We start from the raw sequence: 8,040 nt of genomic DNA, 5'->3' as shown, positions 1-8,040 counted from the left end.
ATAGATAGATAGATAGATAGATAGATAGATAGATAGATAGATAGATAGATAGATAGATAGATAGATAGATAGATAGATAGATAGATGTGTAGGTAGGTAGGTAGATAGATAGATAGTTAGATAGATAGATAGATAGATAGATAGATAGATAGATAGATAGATAGATAGATAGATAGATAGATAGATAGATAGATAGATAGATATACCAGTGTTTGATACACAGAATTATATAGCAGTGTTGGGTGGAAGGTGGTAATGTGGTTATGGACAGCATTCTGATCGACTACAAGATCAGGGCGCAGTCGTATACTAGTTTTCTATCCGTGACTACATTTCCTCGTGACCGATTCTCCACGATACCAATTTTCTATGGGGTCGATATTCCTGTCACCGTTTTACTACCAATGTTTATCGAACCAATTTTCCTGGTTCCGTATTTATACAGTGCACTGGAACATATTGAGAAGGTAATAGGTTCTGTAACCAGCCATGCCACTATTCGAGTTATCTTCAATTCTTTCCTGTCACGATGTGTACATACGGATTCTGTACGCACGGAAAAGGATACATACACATACGGCTCTTGTTCACACACATACAACGAATAGAATAGTCCGCTACTGCCACGGACACTTGACAGAGAAATTAGACACTTCTTTTATTAGAAGTTAGGGCTAGGTCATTGTCTTACTTTGACTACGATACATCTTGAGAATTGTTGTTTGAGATTCAATATGTTTTAGGTAAACTGACTCACATATAAGTCTAAAATACTGATGGATGTACATTTACACAAGAGATTGGGAAAAGTAGGGGAATATTGTGAGTGGTCGTGCGTGGCTCCCTCTATAGCCACGCGGGTGACGTCATTGCCTTCTTTATCGCTCCACGTGAAAGGAATAGATCGCCTGCAAAAAAACTATTTACCACAGAGCGAGCACGTCATAGAGCAGCTCAGAGCTAATGCACGCTATTAGATTTCTATACACATACCAATAAGAATGTGTGTGAACGAAGGAATTTAAAGGAAGCAAAACAACGAAGGAACGAACGAGTGAGCTAATAAATGAATAAATAAAATAATGAATGTAATGTATGTGTGTATTGAAGGGATGTCTTCATGTCCGCAAATTTAAAAAGGGTAAAATTTAGATCTTTTAGGAAATTTTACCAGAACCGCAAAAAAACCAGCCGCAAATATTTACCGGTTTACAATATGCCACAGTCGACTTTGGCCAAACATTCAACTCCGTGCGGAGCACGGGTATTTTGCTAGTAACTAGTATATAGGGTATGTAATCGATGAAGAATTGTCAATAATGTATATACGCGGTGTATAATTGCCATAAAAGGTGTGCATAGGTGATCAGCGGTGATAAAGGCATGCTGCCATTTTAATTTACAATGAACATCAACTTGGCTAATGACGTCACACATATCCGCATGTACGTCATCGTTCGCCTCCTACATAAAGTGATTTTCAACGTAATATCAGGAGTGAATAATAATAGACTATTATTATTCACTCCTGGTAATATGTTTTACCCGCATAAAAATTATAACGCATAGACACACGATTATGCGTCTATTGTGCGTGCTGATAATGACCCGTCGGGCATTCAGAAACAAGCACAATGTATCCGCCAATGCATCCCCCTAGCCTTTACGGTATCTAAACGATTTTAAACGTATTATTTACATTTGACAATGCAATTTAAACCGATGTGTTGTCAAGGCGACAGCGTCTTTACCTTAGAGGCCATTGTTGATGACTCGCCCCATGATTAGGGAGGCCGTCCTGAGTGAGTGAGTTCTTCTGTGAGTCGATGTGACTGGGGAAGGGAATGATATGGAATGTGCTATGAGTTTTTAATGCGGTCTTTTGTTACTACGGCTATTATTACTGTGGCTAATTACGATCGGCTTATTATAGATATATAGCGTTTCAGAATCTTGGGGGGAAATGGTGTGTTATTGATGTGATTAAGACAGTATCATCTCTTCTCACACTCACATAAACACACCAATTGTCAAGCGCCCTGGTACGCGCACACGTATATATACGCATGTATGCACGCCCACAAACACGCGCGCGCGGCCGCACGTATGCACACATACGCACAATATTAGCCACCGTTTACACCGTTGCATTTGGGGACGTGCATGCGTGTGTTTAGGCGCGCGCGTGCGTGCGTGCGTGTGTGAGTGAGTGAACGCGTTGGTGTGCGCGTGTCTCTGTCTGTATGTGTGCGTGCGTGCCTGTGCGTCTATGTGTGCGTGCGTGCCTGTGCGTCTATGTGTGTGTTCGTGTGTTTGTACTTGAGTGTAATGAGTGATATTCTCGGGTAATCATATCAATAACACGTTGCGTCCCACAGCGCTAAATGACAGTACCGGCATTATGCCTCTTACGCGCGATATTCTTCATCGGAAAGATATACCATCAGAATCCGGAGAGCACTACAGATAGCGACATTTTTTCTCTATTTACAACATGCGTGCTTGCGTTAAATATAAACGACGTGCCGGTTTATATATATCGGGGATTGTGACGCAGGTACAATAAAGTGACGTCATTCTTCGTCGTTACGACTTGCCGCCTACGATTACGCTTCGCCCGTAAATTGTGCGACTCATAAAGTAGAAATAGCAGACGCCGTAGCGTGATTGCGTTAGTGTCGGGTTTCACTGCGAACCTAGGCAAATGTGTCGGGCTTGGTTCTCTTCCTCGACAGGCGAATATCTACGGCAACCCGCTGAGCTGCAGACGTTGTTATACAGCAGGCGGTCAGACGATAAAACTCTCTATCGAGTTCGCATGTTTAATTAATGGAGAAAAACTGTCAGATTTAGTGCTTCGGGGACTGAAAGAGTTAAATAGGGTCGACTCCCGGACAGACATTGGCGAATACGCACCGTAGTTGCTGCCGGTTAGGAGAGCAGGCTTGAGAAAGTATAGCGAAATCTGCGCGAAAGAAATCACAAAGGAAAGAAACTTGTTCAAATCCTATATGTAGCAAAGTTTCGCCCGAATGCGTCACCGAAATCTAGTGATGGACTTCAATCATCGAGACATATCGGCTGACGCTGACGCGGCTTCTATTGAAATTGAAAGCAACTCAGGGCGGATTTCGCGAGATACGGAACTGGAAATTGGTTATGTATCATTTGCGGTTTTCAGCATGTAAAATAATTTTAACAGGGTTATTCTACAAATCTTCGAACAATGTTAAAATAGGATAGAGATGGTAAACAGAGTTGATCTATAGCAGTGCACTCCAAAGCCTTACTATATAAAAATAGTTTATATAGTGATATACTATTAGTTATATATATATATCCACACCGATAAATATTGTAAAAATAAACCAAATAGGTCTGTATCTTCTATATATTGAAATTTGGACACTCACTTTTGCTTTATAAGGGACTATATATATCTTATTATATATTTTCCATGTAAAATTGTAAAAAAAAATTTCTATTTTTTACATTAAAAGTAAAGAACTAACGTTGACAAATTATCCTCAATTCTCTATTTGATAAAAATGTTTACGTGGTTAAATTTGCCTCTATATAATTCTAGACGATTTGGTAATTTCTGTTTGTCTAACGCATATTATCCCAGTATGTTTCAGAATACATGGGAGCGTCTCTTTTTTTCATACCGCGCCACCTCACACTCAAGGCGCCATATAACCCACACCACACGGGTATATAAAAACCATTGATCGGTAAGAAGAAAATATATTATATTAAGGATAAATGGCATACAGTTTTAGACCTATAATAAGGGTACGCAAATAAACACACATAAAAATATTATAAACTACTTTGTATTGCGCGTAGAAAATTTCGTGACCGTTAATGCAGTCTTGAAAGCTTGACTCTGGTATTATCTCCTTCTATTGGTGCTTTCCTTGTGACTATTATATTATACATATACATATATATATATTAGTATTAAAATAATATACCACGTATTATTTCATCAGAGTATACTGTAGATAGATAGATGAAAGTCACGGATAGATAGATATTATATATATATATATATATTTTAGATAGGATAGATAGAGTAGATAAGATAGATAGATAGATAGTGAGTGAGATAGATAGATAGATAGATAGATAGATAGGATAAGATAGATTAGATAGATAGATAGATAGATAGATAGATAGATAGAAGATAGATAGATAGAAGATAGATTAGATAGATAGATAGATAGGGATACCAGTGTTTGATACACAGACATTATATACAGTGTTGGGTGGAACTGTTTATATTTTTTGGTTATTGGACAGCATTTTTATATTTATCTACAGATCAGGGCGCAGTCGTTATATTCTATCGCTGACTTATTATTCGTGACCGATCTCACGATACCAATTTCTATGGTTATATTTATTCGTTTTATTCTACCAATTGTATATTGAACCATTCTCTATTATTTACAGTGCACTGAAACATTATTGAGAAGGTAAATAGGTTTCTGTAACAAGCCATGCCACTATCGAGTTTATCTTTCAATTTCTTTCCTGTCACGATGTGTACATACGGATCTGTACGCACGCGAGAAAGCCGATACATAACATACGGCTCTTTCACACACATACAAACGAATAGAATAGTCGCTACTGCCACGCGACACTTGACAGAGAAATTAGACGACTTCTTTTAGTTAGAAAGTTAGGGGCTAGGTCATGTCTTACTTTGACTATTATCATATTGAGAATTGTTGTATGATCAATTATGTTTTAGGGTAAACTGACTGCACATATAAGTCTAAAATTACTGATGCGATGTATATTATATTATAAGAGAATTGGGAAAAGTAGGGAATATTGTGAGTGGGTCGCTTGCTTTGGCTCCCTCTATATAGCCACGCGGGTGAACGTCATTGCGCTTCTTTATCGCCTCCAGCGGAAAGTGATAGATTCGCCTGCAAGGAAAACTATTTACCATAGAGCGAGCACTTCATAGACAGCTCAGAGCTAATGCACGCCTATTATATTTCTATACACATACCAATAAGAATGTGATAGTGAAGAAGGAATTAAAAGGAAGCAAACAAACGATAAAGAACGAACGAGTGAGCTAATAAATGATAAATAAATTAATGAATGTAATGTGTGTGTGTATGTGTGTGTGTGTGTGTGTGTGTGCGTGTGGTGTGTGCTGTGTGGTGTGTGTTGTGTGTGTTGTGTGGTGTGTGTGTGTGGTGTGGCGTGACTGTTTGTGTGTGTGTGTGTGTGTGTGTGTGTGTGTGCGGTGTGCGTGTTGTGTGTGTGTGTGTGTGTTTGTGTGTGTCGTGAGTGTTGTGTGTGTGTGTGTGTGTGTGTGTGTGTGTGCGTAGTGCGCCGCGCGCGAGTGTGTGATCTATAAAATTAGCGACCTGTCTCGGAAATTGCGAAGGTCACGTGCACGTATTTAATCACTATGCGCTAACACAAACTGCCAACTAATCACGTGCAAAAGAAAAAAATGAATTTAATACGCCCGGTGGCGTCATCCGGATTATTTCAAATTCATTATTATCCATCTTAAATTAGGCACGCGGAAACTGCTACGTGGGAAACGTGTATGCCTATGATCAGAGACACGCAGGAATGCAAAGCCCTTGTCATATATCAATCAGGGGCTCTTGTGAGTATTGTGCTTACGGGCAAGTCTTGCCGCTGGTTGTCACACTAACGCCTTTACGCGCACCTCGCCTGAAAGCGGGTAATCGGCAGTCGCTGTCAAACGCGCAGCTATTACACGCCCAGCACCGTGAGATGGCGCGGGACTAGCCGCCCATGATGCTCTCATAGTGTAGTGTTGTGCGCGCGCGTGCGTGTGCGCGTGCGTACGCGTGTACGTGTGTGCGTGCGTACGCGAGTGCGTTTGCGCGTGCGTGTGCACGTGCGTACGCGTGTGCGTGTGCGCGTGCGTACGCGCGCATGTGTGTGCGCGTGCGTACGTTCGTCTGCGCGCGAGCGTGTGTAGGCTTCCCGCCTTCACAACATTAATCAGCGCCTGCAGCTAGCACTACCTCTGTCGTCTACATCTCGTAGGCTTCACTGCTTCCAGCAACATCTGCGTTGTTGCATGCGGCAATTATAAACGGATAACAACATTTCTTTGGGGCCGAACTTATATCGTAATGTTATGATAAAACCAATGATAGAACCTATACGATAAGATTATGGTATACAGTAAATGTGTTGGCAGACACGTAATTGTAGCTATGAAACGCATTGATTATTGCTAAATTCGGTGGCACTATCAGAAGCGTTTTAACTACGTATACATTGTATAGTGATCATATGGTTTCTGCTTGATGAGCGATGTATTTGCCATAGCACAGCTATATGATCATAAAGATCTAAATGTAAACGCTATTCTGATGTGTGCTTTCGTTCTTTTACTCGATGAGCTCTTCTCGTGGGAGAATGCGATGGCTCGTAAAGTAAGGAATAAATTATAACGGATTTACGATCATAGTAAATCTACGAGTTTTCTAATATGCCTCTCGGGAAAGTTTCACGTAATATCCGCATGCGTGTGTTACCCACGCTCCCCTTTGATAGTGTTGCTTGGTCGGTCAAGCTGGATCAGTTTGCAAATGCTTTTCACGAGTGAACTTTCGTTCGACCAAATATATCGATTTTCCCGCTCTTCGTTGCTAAACGTTGTCTTAAAGAACCTATCACAACAGTTATTAACTAGAGTTGCCTGTCTCTCGCACCAGACAGGATCGATAAATTTACGTTTCGTGAAACAGTTTCGACAATAGGCCCTGAGAATGTAAACACACGCCGCCGGGTCATTGTGAAAACAATAACCACGAAACTGAAAATGTTAGCGAAAGCTCGAATATTGGTACTCGCGTGAACATCAATACGTCGGCGCGAGTTATTGCAGAGCGGGAGAAGTTGTAGTCGTCAATACCTTGCAGATTCAGTTACGTCTGCATGGTAAAACTACTAATAAATTACTATTGTGTAATTTTGCTATTGACAGTAAATGAAACAATAAATAAAGAAACAAATAAATAAATAGATAGCTAAACAAATAAATAGGTATGTAGCAAAGGCGTGAAAATAAGAAAGAGAAACGACGTGTTCTTAGTTCCGACACTCCTCTTACTGTAACACGACACGCCGCGTTTCTGATTTTTACTTATATTTTAATTATTTTCAGTAAAGGCTTGCCAAACGCATACAGTATTTACAATGTAAATGGGGAACATAATTCGACTTGAGCGTTTGCATATTATTAACACTGTTTCGTAGGAATCGCTACGCGAGAGCGGTAATTCGAAATAGCTTCAGAGCTCGAGCGTCACTGACGTAATGCTCTACATCAAAGGGTACAACAATAAAGGCATTTGTTTCCGCGCTTATATGATGTGAGACCACATGATGCGAGATGATTTTGCTCTCCTGATGGTATACGAAAGCATTTACGTCATCAGGCGTTATATTCGATTAGGCGGAAAAAACGTGAAATGCATCGTCTCCGGTGATAGAGTGCGTATGAGCAAAATCCGACGAGACATTGAGTATATGCGGGCGTGTATAAAAAAAAGTAGGATGCGCGTAGATGGAGTATCTTTTATGCAAACATGTAAACTCACGGCAGACTGTCAGGTCTGTTATTTACCGCATATGTGAATCGAAGGCCCGTACCGTCTCTCCACGGGGCGTAGGTCTATTTGCACTATCTATACCCATTGCGCGTTCGACCGGCTTATCACTCGATGCCATTAGGTAGTGCCATAGAAATATATAAAGACAGATATATAGTCTAACTAGTAATATTTCCATGGGTGGTGCAGAGCTATAGTAATTTATATATTAATATAATTAATATATATATAGAGTATATATATATAATATAGAGTATATATATATTAATATATAAAGTATTTTATATATTAATATATTTTAATAAGTATTTTATACGTTCAACGCGAAACACGAGTATACTCGTTGTTCTCCTATAGATGGCAGGGGATTGAATTGCTAAGCGTATAGAAGCGTCACTGTATAAAC

The 8,040-nt window shown here is 40.0% G+C and overlaps 1 protein-coding gene across 1 annotated transcript in view; it reads left to right on the top strand.

The window, feature by feature from the left end:
* The window catches only part of LOC106811660 (thrombospondin type-1 domain-containing protein 7B-like), a 149,423-nt gene that overhangs the window by 100,318 nt on the left and 41,065 nt on the right, over nucleotides 1-8,040 (top strand). The window lies entirely within an intron of this gene.

Source organism: Priapulus caudatus, unplaced genomic scaffold (genome assembly GCF_000485595.1).
Source record: "Priapulus caudatus unplaced genomic scaffold, Priapulus_caudatus-5.0.1 Scaffold561, whole genome shotgun sequence".
In the NCBI taxonomy this organism is placed as follows: domain Eukaryota; kingdom Metazoa; phylum Priapulida; class Priapulimorpha; order Priapulimorphida; family Priapulidae; genus Priapulus; species Priapulus caudatus.
This window is presented reverse-complemented; position numbering and strand designations above follow the sequence as displayed.